The sequence below is a fragment of the Rattus norvegicus genome, chromosome 7 (assembly GCF_036323735.1).
Source record: "Rattus norvegicus strain BN/NHsdMcwi chromosome 7, GRCr8, whole genome shotgun sequence".
NCBI classification, from domain to species: Eukaryota; Metazoa; Chordata; class Mammalia; order Rodentia; family Muridae; genus Rattus; species Rattus norvegicus.
Genome location: NC_086025.1, coordinates 14,802,391 through 14,824,128, shown reverse-complemented (window position 1 = coordinate 14,824,128; position 21,738 = coordinate 14,802,391). Strand labels below are relative to the sequence as shown.

The 21,738-nt window shown below is 40.3% G+C and overlaps 1 long non-coding RNA gene and 3 pseudogenes across 1 annotated transcript in view; 2 read left to right on the top strand and 2 right to left on the bottom strand.

The window, feature by feature from the left end:
• LOC108351412 (uncharacterized) overlaps positions 1 to 14,658 on the top strand; it is a 106,477-nt gene extending 91,819 nt beyond the window's left edge. The window contains exon 3 of the long non-coding RNA XR_010053578.1: positions 13,722 to 14,658. This is a non-coding gene — a long non-coding RNA (uncharacterized LOC108351412). The remainder of the gene's footprint in view (positions 1 to 13,721) is intronic.
• On the top strand, positions 10,992 to 11,852 carry Rsl1d1-ps1 (ribosomal L1 domain containing 1, pseudogene 1; annotated as a pseudogene).
• Vom1r-ps98 (vomeronasal 1 receptor pseudogene 98) lies at positions 12,905 to 13,125 on the bottom strand (annotated as a pseudogene).
• A 923-nt stretch (positions 14,659 to 15,581) lies between the features above and the next one.
• Zscan4f-ps1 (zinc finger and SCAN domain containing 4F, pseudogene 1) lies at positions 15,582 to 20,332 on the bottom strand (annotated as a pseudogene).
• Between the last annotated feature and the right edge of the window lie 1,406 nt (positions 20,333 to 21,738).

Here is a 21,738-nt window from a genome sequence, read left to right as displayed (position 1 = left end):
TGAAACTAATCTGGACTATAAAATCAGTTGCAGGACAGTTATTGCTACATGCAGAGAATAATGTTCTCAAAAAAGCATAAAAGGGAAACAAAGAATTAATGTATTCATTTCTTTTGAATATAATGATTGGGATCAGTTTTTCACAAAAATATTTTTAAAACACGCCACTGGTCAGGTCAGGTGGGCACTCCTGAGGCTGCAGAGTGGAAGAGACCACCAACACTGCCCACCCCTGCCCACATCCCTGGCCCAAGAGGAAACTGTATAAGGCCTCTGGGCTCCAGTGGGGGAGGGCCCAGAGGCGGCAGGACCCCTGCCTGAGACACCGCAGGAACCTGAAGGAAACAGACCGGATAAACAGTTCTCTGCACCCAAATCCCGTGGGAGGGAGAGGTAAACCTTCAGAGAGGCAGACAAGCCTGGGAAATCAGAAGAGACTGCTCTCTGCACACACATCTCAGACGCCAGAGGAAAACACCAAAGGCCATCTGGAACCCTGGTGCACTGAAGCTCCCAGAAGGGGTGGCACATATCTTCCTGGTTGCTGCCGCTGCAGAGAGCCCGTGGGCAGCACCCCACGAGCGAACTTGAGCTTCGGGACCACAGGTAAGACCAACTTTTCTGCTGCAAGAAAGCTGCCTGGTGAGCTTGGGACACACGGAGGCAGAATTCCTCTAGGACCGAGCACATCCTGTGTTTACCAGAAGTCCCACACCCGCGGATCCCGGCCTGCAGCAGCTCTCTGCTCCCAGACCCCGTGAGAGAGAGACCCAACCGCCTGGTCAGGTGGGCACTCCTAAGGCTGCAGAGCGGAAGAGACCACCAACACTGCCCACCCCTGCCCACATCCCTGGCCCAAGAGGAAACTGTATAAGGCCTCTGGGCTCCCGTGGGGGAGGGCCCAGGAGTGGCAGGACCCCTGCCTGAGACACTGCCGGAACCTGAAGGAAACAGACCGGATAAACAGTTCTCTGCATCCAAATCCTGTGGTAGGGAGAGCTAAACCTTCAGAGAGGCAGACACGCCTGGGAAACCACAAGAGACTGCTCTCTGCACATACATCTCGGATGCCAGAGGAAAACACCAAAGGCCATCTGGAACCCTGATGCACTGAAGCTCCCGGAAAGGGCGGCGCAGATCTTCCTGGTTGCTGCCGCCACAGAGAGCCCGAGGGCAGCACCCCGCGAGCGAACTTGAGCCTCAGGACCACAGGTAAGACCAACATTTCTGCTGCAAGTGACCTGCCTGGTGAACTCAAGACACAGGCCCACAGGAACAGCTGAAGACCTGTAGAGAGGAAAAACTACACGCCGGAAAGCAGAACACTCTGTCCCCATAACTGACTGAAAGAGAGGAAAACAGGTCTACAGCACTCCTGACACACAGGCTTATAGGAGAGTCTAGCCACTGTCAGAAATAGAAGAACAAAGTAACACTAGAGATAATCTGATGGCGAGAGGCAAGCGCAGGAACCCAAGCAACAGAAACCAAGACTACATGGCATCATCGGAGCCCAATTCTCCCACCAAAACAAACATGGAATATCCAAACACACCAGAAAAGCAAGATCTAGTTTCAAAATCATATTTGATCATGATGCTGGAGGACTTCAAGAAAGACATGAAGAACTCCCTTAGAGAAACACAGGAAAACATTAATAAACAAGTAGAAGCCTACAGAAAGGAATCGCAAAAATCCCTGAAAGAATTCCAGGAAAACATAAATAAACAAGTAGAAGCCCATAGAGAGGAGACACAAAAATCCCTGAAAGAATTCCAGGAAAACACAATCAAACAGTTGAAGGAATTAAAAATGGAAATAGAAGCAATCAAGAAAGAACACATGAAAACAACCCTGGATATAGAAAACCAAAAGAAGAGACAAGGAGCTGTAGATACAAGCTTCACCAACAGAATACAAGAGATGGAAGAGAGAGTCTCAGGAGCAGAAGATTCCATAGAAATCATTGACTCAATTGTCAAAGATAATGTAAAGCGGAAAAAGCTACTGGTCTAAAACATACAGGAAATCCAGGACTCAATGAGAAGATCAAACCTAAGGATAATAGGTATAGAAGAGAGTGAAGACTCCCAGCTCAAAGGACCAGTAAATATCTTCAACAAAATCATAGAAGAAAACTTCCCTAACCTAAAAAAAGAGATACCCATAGACATACAAGAAGCCTACAGACCTCCAAATAGATTGGACCAGAAAAGAAACACCTCCCGTCACATAATAGTCAAAACACCAAACGCACAAAATAAAGAAAGAATATTAAAAGCAGTAAGGGAAAAAGGTCAAGTAACATATAAAGGCAGACCTATCAGAATCACACCAGACTTCTCGCCAGAAACTATGAGGGCCAGAAGATCCTGGACTGATGTCATACAGACCCTAAGAGAACACAAATGCCAGCCCAGGTTACTGTATCCTGCAAAACTCTCAATTAACATAGATGGAGAAACCAAGATATTCCATGACAAAACCAAATTTACACACTATCTTTCTACAAATCCAGCACTACAAAGGATAATAAATGGTAAAGCCCAACATAAGGAGGCAAGCTATACCCTAGAAGAAGCAAGAAACTAATCGTCTTGGCAACAAAACAAAGAGAATGAAAGCACACAAACATAACCTCACATCCAAATATGAATACGATAGGAAGCAATAATCACTATTCCTTAATATCTCTCAATATCAATGGCCTCAACTCCCCAATAAAAAGACATAGATTAACAAACTGGATACGCAACGAGGACCCTGCATTCTGCTGCCTACAGGAAACACACCTCAGAGACAAAGACAAACATTACCTCAGAGTGAAAGGCTGGAAAACAATTTTCCAAGCAAATGGTCAGAAGAAGCAAGCTGGAGTAGCCATTCTAATATCAAATCAAATCAATTTCCAACTAAAAGTCATCAAAAAAGATAAGGAAGGACACTTCATATTCATCAAAGGAAAAATCCACCAAGATGAACTCTCAATCCTAAATATCTATGCCCCAAATACAAGGGCACCTACATACGTAAAAGAAACCTTACTAAAGCTCAAAACACACATTGCACCTCATACAATAATAGTGGGAGATTTCAACACCCCACTCTCATCAATGGACAGATCATGGAAACAGAAATTAAACAGTGATGTCGACAGACGAAGAGAAGTCATGAGCCAAATGGACTTAACGGATATTTATAGAACATTCTATCCTAAAGCAAAAGGATATACCTTCTTCTCAGCTCCTCATGGTACTTCCTCCAAAATTGACCATATAATTGGTCAAAAAACGGGCTTCAACAGGTACAGAAAGATAGAAATAATCCCATGCGTGCTATCAGACCACCACGGCCTAAAACTGGTCTTCAATAACAATAAGGGAAGAATGCCCACATATACGTGGAAATTGAACAATGCTCTACTCAATGATAACCTGGTCAAGGAAGAAATAAAGAAAGAAATTAAAAACTTTTTAGAATTTAATGAAAATGAAGGTACAACATACCCAAACTTATGGGACACAATGAAAGCTGTGCTAAGAGGAAAACTCATAGCGCTGAGTGCCTGCAGAAAGAAACAGGAAAGAGCATATGTCAGCAGCTTGACAGCACACCTAAAAGCTCTAAACAAAAAGAAGCAAATACACCCAGGAGGAGTAGAAGGCAGGAAATAATCAAACTCAGAGCTGAAATCAACCAAGTAGAAACAAAAAGGACCATAGAAAGAATCAACAGAACCAAAAGTTGGTTCTTTGAGAAAATCAACAAGATAGATAAACCCTTAGCCAGACTAATGAGAGGACACAGAGAGTGTGTCCAAATTAACAAAATCAGAAATGAAAAGGGAGACATAACTACAGATTCAGAGGAAATTCAAAAAATCGTCAGATCTTACTATAAAAACCTATATTCAACAAAACTTGAAAATCTTTAGGAAATGGACAATTTCCTAGACAGATACCAGGTATCGAAGTTAAATCAGGAACAGATAAACCAGTTAAACAACCCCATAACTCCTAAGGAAATAGAAGCAGTCATTAAAGGTCTCCCAACCAATAAGAGCCCAGGTCCAGACAGGTTTAGTGCAGAATTCTATCAAACCTTCATAGAAGACCTCATACCAATATTATCCAAACTATTCCACAAAATTGAAACAGATGGAGCCCTACCGAATTCCTTCTACGAAGCCACAATTACTCTTATACCTAAACTACACAAAGACACAACAGAGAAAGAGAACTTCAGACCAATTTCCCTTATGAATATCGACGCAAAAATACTCAACAAAATTCTGGCAAACCGAATTCAAGAGCACATCAAAACAGTCATCCACCATGATCAAGTAGGCTTCATCCCAGGCATGCAGGGATGGTTTAATATACAGAAAACCATCAACGTGATCCATTATATAAACAAACTGAAAGAACAGAACCACATGATCATTTCATTAGATGCTGAGAAAGCATTTGACAAAATTCAACACCCCTTCATGATAAAAGTCCTGGAAAGAATAGGAATTCAAGGCCCATACCTAAGCATAGTAAAAGCCATATACAGCAAACCAGTTGCTAACATTAAACTAAATGGAGAGAAACTTGAAGCAATCCCACTGAAATCAGGGACTAGACAAGGCTGCCCACTCTCTCCCTACTTATTCAATATAGTTCTTGAAGTTCTAGCCAGAGAAATCAGACAACAAAAGGAGATCAAGGGGATACAGATCAGAAAAGAAGAGGTCAAAATATCACTATTTGCAGATGACATGATAATATATTTAAGTGATCCCAAAAGTTCCACCAGAGAACTACTAAAGCTGATAAACAACGTCAGCAAAGTGGCTGGGTATAAAATTAACTCAAATAAATCAGTTGCCTTCCTCTATACAAAAGAGAAACAAGCCGAGAAAGAAATTAGGGAAACGACACCCTTCATAATAGACCCAAATAATATAAAGTACCTCGGTGTGACTTTAACCAAGCAAGTAAAAGATCTGTACAATAAGAACTTCAAGACACTGAGGAAAGAAATTGAAGAAGACCTCAGAAGATGGAAAGATCTCCCATGCTCATGGATTGGCAGGATTAATATAGTAAAAATGGCCATTTTACCAAAAGCGATCTACAGATTCAATGCAATCCCCATCAAAATACCAATCCAATTCTTCAAAGAGTTAGACAGAACAATTTGCAAATTCATCTGGAATAACAAAAAACCCAGGATAGCTAAAGCTATCCTCAACAATAAAAGGACTTCAGGGGGAATCACTATCCCTGAACTCAAGCAGTATTACAGAGCAATAGTGATAAAAACTGCATGGTATTGGTACAGAGACAGACAGATAGACCAATGGAATAGAATTGAAGACCCAGAAATGAACCCACACACCTATGGTCACTTGATTTTTGACAAAGGAGCCAAAACCATCCAATGGAAAAAAGATAGCATTTTCAGGAAATGGTGCTGGTTCAACTGGAGGGCAACATGTAGAAGAATGCAGATCGATCCATCCTTATCACCCTGTACAAAGCTTAAGTCCAAGTGGATCAAGGACCTCCACATCAAACCAGACACACTCAAACTAATAGAAGAAAAACTAGGGAAGCATCTGGAACACATGGGCACTGGAAAAAATTTCCTGAACAAAACACCAATGGCTTATGCTCTAAGATCAAGAATCGACAAATGGGATCTCATAAAACTGCAAAGCTTCTGTAAGGCAAAGGACACTGTGGTTAGGACAAAACGGCAACCAACAGATTGGGAAAAGATCTTTACCAATCCTACAACAGATAGAGGCCTTATATCCAAAATATACAAAGAACTCAAGAAGTTAGACCGCAGGGAAACAAATAACCCTATTAAAAATGGGGTTCAGAGCTAAACAAAGAATTCACAGCTGAGGAATGCCGAATGGCTGAGAAACACCTAAAGAAATGTTCAACATCTTTAGTCATAAGGGAACTGCAAATCAAAACAACCCTGAGATTTCACCTCACCCCAGTGAGAATGGCTAAGATCAAAAACTCAGGTGACAGCAGATGCTGGCGAGGATGTGGAGAAAGAGGAACACTCCTCCATTGTTGGTGGGATTGCAGACTGGTAAAACCATTCTGGAAAGCAGTCTGGAGGTTCCTCAGAAAATTGGACATTGAACTGCCTGAGGATCCAGCTATACCTCTCTTGGGCATATACCCAAAAGATGCCTCAACATATAAAAGAGACACGTGCTCCACTATGTTCATCGCAGCCTTATTTATAATAGCCAGAAACTGGAATGAACCCAGATGCCCTTCAACAGAGGAATGGATACAGAAAATGTGGTACATCTACACAATGGAATATTACTCAGCTATCAAAAACAACGACTTTATGAAATTCTTAGGCAAATGGTTGGAACTGGAAAATACCATCCTGAGTGAGCTAACCCAATCACAGAAAGACATACATAGTATGCACTCATTGACAACTGGCTATTAGCCCAAATGCTTGAATTACCCTAGATCCCTAGAACAAACAAAACTCAAGACGGATGATCAAAATGTGAATGCTTCACTCCTTCTTTAAATGAGGAAAAAGAATACCCTTGGCAGGGAAGGGAGAGGGAAAGATTAAAACAGAGACTGAAGGAACACCCATTCAGAGCCTGCCCCACACGTGGCCCATACATATACAGCCACCCAATTAGACAAGATGGATGAAGGAAAGAAGTGCAGACTGACAGGAGCCGGATGTAGATTGCTCCTGAGAGACACAGCCATAATACAGCAAATACAGAGGCGAATGCCAGCAGCAAACCACTGAACTGAGAATAGGACCCCCGTTGAAGGAATCAGAGAAAGAACTGGAAGAGCTTGAAGGGGCTCGAGACCCCATATGTACAACAATGCCAAGCAACCAGAGCTTCCAGGGACTAAGCCACTACTTAAAGACTATACATGGACTGACCCTGGACTCTGACCTCATAGGTAGCAATGAATATCCTAGTAAGAGCACCAGTGGAAGGGGAAGCCCTGGGTCCTGCTAAGACTGAACCCCCAGTGAACTAGACTGTGGGGGGGAGGGCGGCAATGGGGGGAGGGTTGGGAGGGGAACACACATAAGGAAGTGGAGGGGGGAGGGGGATGTTTGTCCGGAAACCGGGAAAGGGAATAACACTCGAAATGTATATAAGAAATACTAAAGTTAATAAAAAAAACATGCCACTATTATTTCTGAATTTCAAATGAGAGAGAATTAAAATTCATCATGAGAAACAACAGAAGATATCTGAAACTAATATTCACAATAATTTGAAAAAAACCTAAAATATAAATCAAATGAAAAATAGGTTAATGACTGTCATATTTTAATAAATTATTCAGAATGATCAAAATACATATGAAATGAAGCTCAATATTACCAATAATTATGGGAATATAGTGATGGTATGTAATCAGAATAGCAAAGAAAGATCATTATGTACCTTACAAATAGTCAAAACTTACAAAAATAAAAGCAGGAGTTTACAGACTGGGCATATGGAGATCTGAGAATCCTAATTTGGACTTTATGGAAAGTAGGATGTCAAAGAAACTATATAATTTACTATTATTGTTTCAAACAAAATTGAAAATAATTACCAAATTCCAATGCAGTGTTATTGCATCTCCAACAAATTGAGCCAGTAATTCTTGTTATTAGTAATGGCAAAATTAAGACTATCATCTGGGGGTATAAAAGGATACAAACCCACCCAGGAAGTGACCAGGGTGGAATAAGGATAAATGAGGAATCTTCTTTTCCTTGCCATTGCCCTGCAGCGTCTTGGCAGTTCTCAGGACGAATTTACAATGAATCTATCTTCATTCTAGAGGTTCATCAGCAGATAATGAAAGTGTGCTATGTAGACACAGTGGAATTTCGTTCATCTGAAAAGGAAATTGAAATCACAAAATTTTCAAGGACTTGATGAACTTACAAAGAACTTAGCAAGTTGACACAGACACAGGGGAAAAAACCATATTTTTTCTGAAACAAGAACATGTATCACAATGTCCATATGTTAAGTGTTAAGAGAAGGTAGATATGGGCTACAAAATCGAAAAGAGATCAAAGGTAAGGAGTAAAAGAGATGTTAAGGAATCAAGGGGAGAGGGATAGGATAATGTGTCAATAAATTATGAATAAAAAAGAATAATATCAGGGTCTGGAAGATGAACCTTCATAGTCACTTCCATAGCAGAATCATTCCAACACCTGAAAGATGCAATCGTTCCATATGTTCATCAACAAAAACATGCATGAGGACAAAATTGTATGTACAAACAATGGTGTAACATTTATACTCAAAGATGAAAGTTGACACATTCTAAAACATAGATGACAGTAAAAGACTCTGTGTTAAATGCTATGACCACTTGTATAGCTGCATGAATCCAACTAGCTGTTTTTATTACAGTGATCAACTACAAACACACAGAAGCTAAAATAAAGAAACTAGCAGGTAGCAGGTAGACTGCTCAGCAGGTAAAGGTGGTTTCTAAGAAGCTCAGTGACCAAAGTTCAATTCAGGGTCCCAATGGTGGAAGGAGAGGCACAGTCCCAAAACATATTTTCTAGCATCCTCACATGTATGCTCTCTTATGTACACATGCACCTCCCCAACAATAAATGAATTATTGTCGGGGACTGGACGTCCGAACTAAGCAAAGCTAGAGCCCTGCCCTGAGCAGATTCCTGAGAAGGGCTTGACCTTTTCAAAGAACTTGTCCCCGGAAGACTGTTGCCTCCTTGTCTAAAGAGAATATCTTGCGGTTTAGAGATTCACCTTATGTCCTTGGGCACTTCCCAGTACTCCCCTCACCCTTAGCTTCAGTTCCTGCTTCAATTCCTGCTTCAGAGCTTTAAATGCTGTACATTCCTCTCAATAAGCAGACCTTGACAAGGACACTGCTTGGTCTTGCTCCTCTCTCTGGCCCTTTCTCCCGCAGGTATGGGTCCCCCTCGACACCCACAAATAACTGGGTCCCCGCTGGTGGGGGCAAATTATGTAATGAAAATTTAAAATATATTAGAATGATTGGCAGGAATGCACTGTGGAAGTGATAGATGTTAGTTTCAAGGACAGAGTTTTATGATTGTGATGTAACATTCTGAAGATCAGCTACAGAACAAGAGGATCATTCACTATTCACGTGATGACTATACAATCACAATGATTAATGTGATAAATGTTTGTTGTTTGACATAGCTCTCTACTCTTAAATGTAAGGGGATTGTAGTTAATATATGAGAAGTTCTGGTTATGTTGGAGAGAATAGAGCTATACTGCTGGCAGTCAACTAAAAGCAAAATAAAAGTTATTGATATTGAATTTAGGGTCACAATTATGAGTTTATATTTTGTCTGTAAGAAAAATACAAAAGTATATTAGTTAGGCATATAATATGGTAAGGTTTGTTATTGTTATAAATTGGTTTGGTTTCATTTATTAACAGCAAATATATCTTCTTGAAGAAGCAGAAGTGTTGCTTCTTCAAGGAGTGCTTCTTAAAGTCTTTAGTTCTTACTATTTCCATGCTATGGTCACTCACCTTAGTGCTCAATGACACCACCATGGTTTGTGTCACCATGAAACAGGGTCTCTGCTAAAAGTGTACTGAGACACTAGTCATGACTTAAAGGTTCATGATCTCCTGGTGTTCCTTCCCAGCAGATTGGGGATTATCAACTCAACTCTCAGTCCATGACAGCATCTCCACAAAGGTGTTAGGTAACTTTTTAAAAACCTTTATCCAGAGGTCCTAGTTGAAAGAGAGGGAGAAAGAAAGAAAGAAAAAAAGAAAGAAAGAAAGGAAGGAAAATGGAATGCAAATTACATGAGCAGCTCCAAAGAGCAATTAGAAAGCAGGGTGGTAACCTTCTCTGTCTGTCCTTGGAGCACAAAGCTTATGGCAGAGATGTGCAGGAGGAACAAGGCTTCATTGCTATAAGTAAGTTGTATGGCCTTGCCCCTGGAGAGATGTTTCCTAACAACCAGCATCCTGCACAGTTTAAATGACTCAATTTTGTTTTGTTTCCGAAGACACTCAGGACAAGAGGCTAATTTAGATGCTTATTAATGTATTAAAGGGGATGCTGGCTGCCAGACTGTCACAGCATTGCAAGGACCTCTTACAAAATCCTAGCACTTCTCAGCACTTCCCTGTCCCCTAAACCCTTCTATCCCTGAGCTTCTCTTTCCTTCCCTTTTCTCTTTCCTATAAGCTCAGACATTTTGATCATGTATTCTTGGGCTCTTGGTGCTTTTTTTGTTTCTCCTCTTGGCACTTTGTTTTCTTGGTTCCCTTGACCTTCTCTCTTCTCTTCTCTTGTTCACACTGCCTCTCTCTTCTCATGGCCAGGTTCAGTCAGCTAACCATGTCTAGTGTACTACTTACTCTCTATCCCTGCCCTGTACCCTTCTAGTGTCCATGTCTCTTATCTCCCTCATACCTACAATAAAAAACCTTCTCCTCTTAAGAGCACACTCAGAGGTTAGGCATGGCCCTCCCTGGTTGAAGGATAGGGTCACCCACCCATCTCCAAAATTTTAACCCAGAATTGCTCCTATCTAAAGGAAATATAGGGACAGAGTGGAGCAGAGATTGAAGGAAAGGCAACCAGAGACTGCCCCCTCCCCCTCCCCCAATCTACCCCACGCCCACATCCCAGACACCAAACCCAGAAAGGTAAACTATATTATTTATTTGATACATATAAACCAGAGACAAACAAATAATCCTCTTGTTTATAATTTGAAGACTTTTCAGGCAAAATACAGCTTAATTTTTCCCTACCAGTTTTCCAGTGTCTACTCTTAGTTGCAAGTACATTTTTTTTTGCCTTAAGGATGAAGTAATTCATAGCTTTTGAGCATATGAGAGAGAGTGGAAACATAGTTAGACAGTTTTAATTGACATTGTCTTAAGACTTCTAGTTATCAGGAATACATTTTGTTACTGCCTTAAACTATGGTGTTTACAATATGCATAGATTTCTTAAATATCTCCAAGCATGGCTCTTGCAGTACTGTACATATCGGTCACACTGGAATGGAGACTCAGTACATCAGTGAAAACATTCTGGCTGTCTCAGAAGTGCTTTAAAAAATTGCCAGAGAAATGGCAGAGTGTGAAACTCTTGTTTCCATCTTTTCCTAGTATGTTGCATATTGGAATGAAAACATCATATTTTTCTATATCGTGAAGAAAAAAAAAGAACTAAAGGAAAAAAGAAAGAATGAAAAGGAAAAGTTGAGGAAGAAAACATGTTAAGGAAAAAGTCCAAGAATGCTTTTAACTCAAGGTGGTTTAGTGTAAAAGCGAAGGAAGGGCATGGACCCCAGAAGAAAAAGGCCAGCAATGATATCAAGTTACCAAAAGTGACAGACAAGTGTGAAGAAATATTTCCACATCTGGTACCGATAGGAGAAACTTCAGATAAACAAAATGTAAAAATGCAAGAAAATATCACAAGGGGAAAACAAAATCTCAAAAAAAATCTCAAAAAAAAAAAAAAAGAGATCTGATCCACATACACTTCAGAGCAAGAAAAGGAGTCCCACGGCTATAGAGACCCCCAGATTCTAGGGTGTCAGGGAAGAAAAAAAATATGTACAAGAACTCAGAAAGCCAGAGGCCAAGTCCTTCCTTACTCCCAGGAAATCAGTAAAGAAAGCTTCCAACACACTCAAAGACAGAAAACTACCAGCAGCCCAGTCAAACTCTAATTACTACCTTGGCCTGCAGGACATCAGAGTTAACCTAAGAACTTTTCAAGAATAATTAGGTGAGGTGAAGTGGCAGACCCTGTCAGATGCAGAGATAGGCAGATGTGTGTGAGTTTGAGACTAGCCTAGTTGTTTATAAGGGTGGTTGGGACCTCAAGACTACTTAGTGAGAGCTTGTCTCAGCAGATAGACAAAAGTGGACAGAACTGGATATGCACACCTTCATTTCTAGCACTCAGGAAGCCAAGGTCAGAGAGTTGGGGGTTTGAGGAGAGCACCTGGAATGAAGGGAGGCTCTGTATTTAAGGCCAAATGAAGTCCTGGGCTTGGTAGTATAATAGTTTGTCAGAATATACAAGATCCTGAGTTCAATATCCAGAACTATCAAAGAACAAAACAAAAAGGCCCCACACGGGCTGGAGAGATGGCCTTAGTAGTTAAGAATACTGACTGCTCTCACAGAGGTCCTGAGTTCATTTCCCAGCAACCACATGGTAGCTTACAACCATCCATAATGAAATCGGATGCCCTTTTCTGGTGTGTCTGAAAAGAACAACAGAAAAATAAATAAATAAATAAATTATAAAATAAATACATTATAAAAACAAAAATAAACAAACAGCTCCCTCCATACACACACACACACACACACACACACACACACACACACACACACACACACACACACACGCACACACACGCACAAAGTACTCCAGTACTGATTATATCACAGTCCTTTTTCAACAATAAGTCCAGGATTTAAATTTTTTTTCAGAGGTGGGGGGGGTGAAGTGTCTGTGGGTGTCTCTGAATTTAATATTTCTGTTTGTAAAAATTAGGGTATTGAGGCAATATATATATATACACACATATATAATTTTTCTTCTGTGTGTTTGTGGCTCTTTAATTAAAGTATGACATCCACTTCAAGGTAAAAAAAATGTAAAATGTGATGAATGAAAAATGGTTTATAATTAGATAATAAAGTCTGTTTTAAAAACGCTATAATAAAATAACCTGTGGTCACTCCACACGGAAAATGTCAGTTAGAGAAAACTTGACTTTTTCAAACTGTTGTCTCAGCACTTTACAACAGATAAAAAGATTGTGCTTATTTAGAAGAGACAGCAAGGGTTCATACCACCCGTAGAGGTAGCTATCTTCTATCAGATCGGGGGCAAACAGGCTGCAACGAGACTTCAGATTCATGATGAGAACAAAGGGGCAAGCTATGGGAAAGCGTATTTCTAGAAATGTATATACATTTACTTCTTACAGCATTAGATATTTAGAGTAGGGTCATAAGAATTGCCAATGATATACAAGAGCTCTTTGAAACATAATGTGCAAATATATACACTTAAGCACACATGCATAATACACTTAAGCACACACACATAAGATAAGATTTTGGAAGGGCAGATCCAGTGTCAGAGACATTTGTCATATCAGCTTCCTAGGAGGTATAGAGGATGAAGACAAGAGGATTTGTATGTGCTTCAGAGTCACTTTGCCTGGAGAACAAAATGCGAAACAAGAAAGGCTCTGTCTCAAATAAAGTGAAAGGTAAGGTGCAAGAGCCCAACACACTGGTACCCACTAACACGCAGGATACACAAACCCACAAGAAACCTAACTCACAGGAGAAAGGCAGAGCCATCACCATTTATTTATTACTGGGAAATCAGATAACAGCCAGTATTTATCTTGGAAAACTGACAAGGGCCATGCAGGAGGAACGACAAATGGCTTTAGAACTCATGGCAAGCTGCCTACTGGGTACCATAGCCACGTGGGTGAGCCTCTACATGGCATGACCCCAGAAATTTCTTGCTGTTACAGAATTTTGCTCTGCTTGCTACCTTCACAACCCTTTTTATCTAGGAGTTATATGAATACTTTAAGGTGGCTTCCAGTCCCTCACTGGACAGTATCTCTGGCACTCACAGTAATAATGTTTTTTCTCTTTCAGGCATTGCTGCTGGAGCAGATTAATGATTCTCTCACCAACCTAGGCAAGAACTTAGAGATATGGATCGTCAGCAATGACCCTTAGAAAACATTTGGAAATATAAAGTTGTTTAGTGAAGCTAGGTTGAGATGTTTTTACTACTGGTTCTGATGTAAAAAAATAGTCTTAAGGAACAATGTGAAGTTTATTCAGAAAGGCATAATCTTATTAGTTAATCTAGAGACCTTTTATAATCAGGGAACAAGAACAATGGCACTGGCTGGCATGACTCTCACTGAGGCAGATTTCTTATACCCATTTCTGCCCTCAGGTTTCTTATATGATTTATTAAAAATTTCTTATAAGTATATATATTCTGAGGATTTAAGGTACATATGACTGATTTCTATATAAAAGTTTAGATTTATGAATCTTTTAATGTTCTTACAAGATTACTTTTAAATGTAAATAATAAAATATCTACTTTCTTTGTAACCACAAATTGCTTCCTGCCAGTAAGAGAAAATGGCAGAGAAAACTACCTTGCTTGTGTATACTTTGTGAATCTATAGCAAGCTGCTTAGCTACAAATGTATGTGGGTTTTGGGAAATAGTTTGTTTTCTTTACCTGGGCCATGTGATGTTATATCTTGTAAATGTATTGGGGAACATACTTTTCACAATTATTTACTAGAAGAAAAGTCAAGTGTAATCACATTGTAATTTTATACCATGTGAAAGGTTTTGCTGGGATATGTAAGCTATGGAAGGAAAAATAAAGTGTAGAGGTTTGGAATATTGTTCCTTCCATATATCAACAATGTGTGTGCATACATACATGTAAAGCTTGTCTGGGTGTGTGTTGGAGCTTGCTCTATCGACCAATAGTGTGTGTGTATGATTGCATGTGTATGTGTGAAATGCTTAAAGCCTGCTTTCTGGAGCTTTGTTCTAACCATTCAATGTATGAATGTGTATATATCTATCTGTATGCATGTATGTATGTATGTATGTATGTATGTATGCATGTATGTATGCATGTATGTATGCATGTATATGGTTGTATGTATGAGGTCCTTGGACTCTGCTTTTGTTTCATTTATTCAGTGTGTGTGTGTGTGTGTGTGTGTGTGTGTGTGTGTGTGTTATTTTTCTCTCTCTTTCCTTCTCTTTCTCACTGGCCCCAAGTTGTTTAAAGAGTTCAGAGTTTTTCTGCAGCCCCAGCAAATTAAGCTTTGTTCCCACAGGGAAAAGTCTGCTGAGTAACTTCTCTAATTACTGCCTGCCATTGGCAGCAGCTCCTGTTAAGTATCTGGATCCATCCCTGTCAGTGGCACTAAACACTAACCCCTAATGGCTGCCTGCCTCAGTTTAACCACCACATAGATGCCAAAGCTGGTAACTGGAAGAAAACTTTAGTAAACAAACTGACAAAAACTTCATTTTTGCCTTCACATGCCAAAGGCACGGGACAGCACATGGAAGGAACAATCTGAATGTTAAGTGAATCATCCTCACTGGCTAACTCTTATTGAGAACCTACATGCTTCTTTATGTGCAGATGAGACACTGGGGCTGCGTGAAGCCCTGCTTCTAAGGTCCACAGTTCATTCTGATTTGTGGAACTTCCTCAGGTGACGGTGGTATGTGGATGACTGGCGGAAGCTACTATTGCACAGAGAGCAGGAGTAAGGCTTCTCTCCTGTGTGAAATCCTCTCATAACCCTGCAGTTTGGTCTTGTATCTGAAGGGCATTCTACATGTACTTCATATAAATGGCTTTTCTGTCTTGTATACCAAAAACCATGAGAATAAAAATTATCAATTCCCCGGGAATCGTAATGAGCTCCTCAAAAGGAGCCACTGACAATGGGCCTTTGGTCAATGATGACTGACTTCGGAAGGATAAGTCTGGACCTGAGTCAGCTCCTAGAACAAAGTCAGAACAGAGCTGGTCACTGAAACCCTTCAAGGTCTTACCAAATATAGTGAAACTAACATAGTAGCTAATCAAAATTGTACTAATGTCACTGATTTGCCCCTACCAATCATATAAGATGTTACCCAATTCTTCTGCAAATTTTCTGTAGTACTGCATAAAAGGGGGCAAGCGAGCCCCTCATTTTGATGAATGATTGACCTACTGCATGCCAGTAATTTCTGCAGGATAAATGCTCTTTGCAATTGCATACTACTTGATTCTAGGGTCTTCCTTAAAGATTATTAGACCCAAACATTATGACTTCATAAACTTAGTGTTCTGAGACTTAGTAAAACCCTTTCTGGCACTCCTTATAGAAAAATTGCCTCTCTTTCCTGTGTGTTTTCTGGTGGATGAAGAGGTGCTGGGATATTTAAAGGTTCTGGAACTTTCCTCACATTTGTGTAGTTTGGGGGTCTCTCTAGCCTCTTTCCTGGCAACCCTCACAGGTGGAATATGCCTCATGATGCTGGAAAACAGGGACAGGCTTATGGTAGGCTGCTTTGGCCTAGAGAGGAACCCAGGTACCTCTATAGCGATATTTTCAAAACAAGCTGCCCACATAGACTCTTCCAGGGACTGGGAAGTACCACACAATGTTCTTCCTAAGTTCTGAGGCATTCCATAAGAAACATCTTCCATATCAGGCTCAGAATATTCATCTTTCTGGATAATGAAAAAGGGAAACTCCTTTATTTCTGAGATAAATAATACCACCATTTACATCAGTGGTGTTGTGGCCATCTCCGGTGTCTTCAGACTGCTCTGTCCTGGAGGGAAACACTGGTTATGCCTTCATATGGCTATCCTCAGAAGAAGATGCCCTCAGGAACATTTCCTGAGACCTGGAAGTACCTTGTTTTCTTCTTTTGACAATTTATGGGATTCCATAAAAACATTCCCCTCTTCAAGCTCTGGATACCGTACTCTCTGGAAAGTAAGGAGGGGATCCCTCACAGTTCCAATACTGTTAATATTACTATTTCCAACACTAGCATTCCAGAGAGTTTGGCAGCCATTTTCTGTATTTTCATGTCCTGTGAAAATAAGACAGCCAGAGAAGCTGTGTCCAAGAAGGGATCCATACAAGGATCATCTTCTGTTTAGCTTCCTGACTCACCTGAACATATCTCTGGGGATCTCCAAAAGTACCCTTGCATTATCTTGTGTTGGAGTTGGTACTTTCTGTTGCTTCATATGCATGCCTATTTCTTTTAAGGGCATGTTCCATGAAAAGAGGGTCTCCTGCCGTTCATGGAAATGTGGACTTGTAAACAAAGCCAGGTGACCACTGTCAATTAATCACTGAATGACAGAAAACCTACCCTCAAACTCCTTACAAAGGATCCCTAGATTCTGGGTTAGCTCATGGGCCTATCCCTCATTTCTAGTGATCTTATCCTGACACTCCTAAGTTCTGTTCTCTAAAGTCACTATTCACACTGTGTTTGCAAGTGTTGAGTCACTGTCCCTAAGAAAAACACAACGTTATGTCTCTGTAATGTCTAGCCAAAATGTTTTCCTCAACTTGTTAACATTGAATGAAGATAAGATGAAAGGGGGCCAAGCTGTTAAACAGGGACTGGCCCTTTAAGAAAGGTTACTCATTTCAGAAGTGTCAAGGATGCCACACAACTTGGCCCACAGAATCAACAAACTAGGGCTCATAGACTGTAACAGCAATTACAGAGCCTGTATGGGTTGGTACTAGGTCTTCTCCATGTAACAGTTGTGTACTTTAGTGTTCTTATCAGACTCCTAACAGTGAGAGCAGTAGTGCCTCTTGACCTTTTGCCTGCCTTTGAACCCTTTTACTCATACTGAGATGCATTTATGCTCAGTTGCCTCATCCGTTCAACCTCAATATGGAGGGATGTGATTGGACTTACTGTAAATTGTTATGCCATGTTCGGTTGATATTCATGGGTGGCCACTTCTTTATGCAGGGAAATGGAGGGCTGGATCTGAGAAATAGATGAGCTGGGAAGAGAAGAACTAACAGGAGAGATGGGAGGGAAAACTGAGGTCAAAATGAAATATGTGCCAGAATGAATAAAATAAATAAATAAAATAAAATAAAATAAAATAAAATAAAAGAAAGGCTACACATTATTCCAGGAATTGTCCCTCCTCCCCAAAACCTCATAAGTAAGATATTGTAACTATTACCAAATGTGTTGCTTGGGAAAAAGAGACCAAGGCTGGGTAGAACCAAGCAAGAAGACTGGAGATGGGGAGAACCCAAAGGAGCCCATAAAATGTCTGACACAGAATCCCCTGAGGTTTCCCATCTCTGGACTCCTTTTTACACCTTACAGTAGATGATACCCTAAACTGGATCTGTTTGTTCAAAATAGCTTGTCTTTTTCTTTTTTTAACTTAGCTCTATGACTGGTATTTCCGGACAAAAATTTTGTGAGATGGTCTTTATACTCATTTATTCGGTGGGATTAATTATGGGTAATTGTTATATTTTGTCTGGACTCCTCATGATCTCTACATTAATTATGCAAGACATGCTGTCTTGGTGTCTTGGCCTCAGACAGACAACTACTACTTTCTGTCTAGAAACCTCCTGATGGTCCATGTTTGTTCTAAAGTATTTGAGGCTTTCCCATCTCCCACCTCTAACCATTAGTCTGTCAGTGGCCCCTCCCTATCTGCCACTTCATTTTCTGTCCGAGTGAGCTGTATTTCTAATACCTATATTTTTTTGTGTCCCTTCCATTAAATACTAGCCCTAGACAACTACCTTTGTTCAAAGATGTTTTGACAAGAAAGTTTTAATTTGAGGAGGCCACAGCTTATTTATTATTGAGTCCTCACCAGCACTCACGCCTGTGTGAAACATGCCCAACACTTAACCATTGTTGGCACAAGATGCACACTGCCTCTGATCTTAGAAAGACACCTGGATATTGTGGCAGCAGTTTACTTGGAATTCAATTTCAATCATGAAATTCTGAATTTAAGATAAAGCCCAGGTGTGAACCTGGAATAAGACAAACTGAAAGAAATACTTGCTTACAGAGTAAAAGAACTCCAACAAACAGCATGGGGTGGCAGGGAGAGGGGTGGATTGTGTGTGTCTACAACTACAATCCTTCACTTGAGAGGAAGAGGGATTATTTTTTATTAGATATATTTCTTTACTTACATTTCAAACGTTATTCCATTTCCTGGTTTCCTGTCCATAAGCCCTCCATCTCCTCCCCCTCCCCCATATGGGTATTCCCTCCATCTATCCCCTTTACTGTCCCCCATACTCCCCTGCACTGGAGGTCCAACCTTGGCAGGACCAAGGGCTTCCCCTTCTACTGGTGCACCAACAAGGCTATTCTCTGCTACATATGCAGTTGGAGCCCTGGTTCAGTCCATGTTTAGTCTTTCGATAGTGGTTTAGTCCCTGGAAGCTCTGGTTAATTGTTGTAGGAAGAGGGATTATTAATATACACCTAAATTCTCAGTTGGTCAGGGCTACACTATGAAACCATACCTCAAATAGGAAAACAAAAACAAAAACAAAAATCAAGAAACCACGAACAAACTGAAATCACAATTAAAATATATAAGACAAGAAGAAATTATTTACATAACAATGACCTCTTACAATGTGAATGTGGGGTGTTTGAACAATGTCTCCACTTAGGAAATTTCTGTCACTAAGAAATATGCAAATCAAGATCCTGAAAGAACATCCAATATATTTACATTTACAACAAGTCTTTCAAAGTTTGAAAATTTCCACTGAAGCACCAATGTTCAACAAAGGCATTTCTTATGAGTGTGCCACTGGTGCATATGCATGTGACAGATGTCTTTCAACATCAGAAACATTACTCTACAATTTTGTAACCTAAGATTTTGTGGACATGGTGTCTTACTGACATGTATTAGCCAATTTGGAAAGCCAGGTAGTTACTTCAATCCCCAGATTCTGCCTTTCGGGTATAGGGATCAGAGACTAGTGTTGGGAGCCAGATCTTTAGATGTGAGCTGAGGGCCGAACAAATTTTTCATGACTGCAATATGATTATATCCCTGACTGAGACATCCTCCAGACAGAAGGCATTTCCTCTAAAACATTTAAGTTCTTACCCATATGTCAACTCCTCGGTCCCTCTGAAACCATATAAATATACTATATTTAATTAGAACCATCAAACATTTGATGGAACCCTTTCGATTTATTCAAGCTAATTTAGAGTAGTGAAAATTTTCCATATAACCATTTCGGAGGAGGGAAAAACTCTCCTTAGTAACAAAAACTACAATAACTTCTTAGAATTTCTTCCCAATTACACATGACTGCCTTTCATAATAATCTGTTACCCCAGGTAACATGACAGGAGGCTTCAAGCACTCATGAGTCAGACCCTGCATGAATCTCCCCATGTTTCTGCCACAGGATTTCCACTTCTCTGTCAAGGCAAACTTGTCCTTGGAATGCCCAGTGATGAGAAACTGCTCCAAGACCAGTTGAGAAATCATCTGCTTTGCTCTGCTTTTCTGACTGCAGCCAGGAGGTAAACATCTCCCAGAGTGTTTGCAGCTCCTGCTTTGCCAGGGAGCCATTGTTATTTGGGGAAACATTAAACTGAACACTTGGCGAGTGAGCGATGTTTTCTCCCCACTGGAATAAACTCTGCATTGTCTAATTCAAAGTGATTTGATGATGCCTTGGGCATAAAGGTTTCTGTGCACTGTGGAGCCATTGGGATGAGAATCCTCAGAAAAATTCAACTATGGCAATTTGGTATTTGTCTTCTGAGTTGAGTCCTGTTTCAACAATTGGTGGATGTATGACAGCTATACATTAAAAAGAAAGGAGACACGTAATTAAAGTAAAAGATCAGAGTTTATCTCCTGTGACTTCTAATCCTGTGCTCTCACATATGGTTCATCGTTTTTAGAGAGTTTTAGATCTAAGATGCTTCAGTAAACAAGGTCAGACCCTTGGAGGTGGAATGAGAGGAAGGGCCAGAGACCCTCCTGAATGTGTCTGAATCATAACAGAAACTAACTAACAAACAAACAAACAAACAAACAAACACAGAGGCTGAACAGGGCTCGTCTCTGTAAGCAGAGAAGGGTTTGTATTAGTAGTCTGGATAAACTTAAGTGCTATGGCCAAAAACCAACTATTTGTTCTTTCTCTTTTCTTTCCTTTTCCTCGTGTGTGTGTGTGTGTGTGTGTGTGTGTGTGTGTGTGTGTGCGCGCGCGCTTCTTTTCTCAAAAGGGTGTCATTTAGTCTTTCTGCTCACAAACTCACTGAAAATGACCTTGTACTCCAATCTTATGTCTTTTACTTCCCTAGTGCTGGGATTCTCTCACAAGAATCATTTTCTTTTAGTTTTTGTTTTTCTGAGCAAGTATCTCACTAGATTTGGCTCTCCTGGATGAGCATGGTGGGACTCACAGTCATCTGCCTGTTTCTGTCTCCTCTATGCTGGGATTAAAGGCCTGGGCCAATTTCTCCAAGCATTCTAATTGTTGGGTTAAATTATGTGCCCTGAAATTCAGGAGTTGAGGGATTAACCTCAAACACCTTAGACTGTGGCCTTATTTCAAAAGAGTTCTGAACCTCTTCACAAAAGTCCGAATCCTAAGTGTCATCAGCCCAAATAAAAAGGCTGGAAGTTCAGGGCTGAAACAAACAAACAAACAAACAAAACGAAACAAAACTTTCAACCAAAGTATTTGAGACTACAACTGAAAAATCTGAATGTTGAAATCACAATCTGTAGTATTCCTGGGAGAGAAAAAAATGTCACCTGATAGAATTAAGAAATCCAATTTCTGGGAATAAGTCATAAGGTATACCAATGCTTGAGTTCAGTGGAAGAAATTCCCATTATTTGGCTGCATTGATATTCTTTTTTGTTGATGAAATTCTGGATTTTAATAAGTCACAGAAACATTGTTCATAAGAAGCATCCATATGAAAATAGTTTTCATGAGATTACAAAACACTTAAAGCTGAGAACCAGGGAGTGTTGACTTTAGTTAGTAGTTTCTCCGGTGTGCCTCTGAGTGGATGCGTTTTTGTGTGCGTA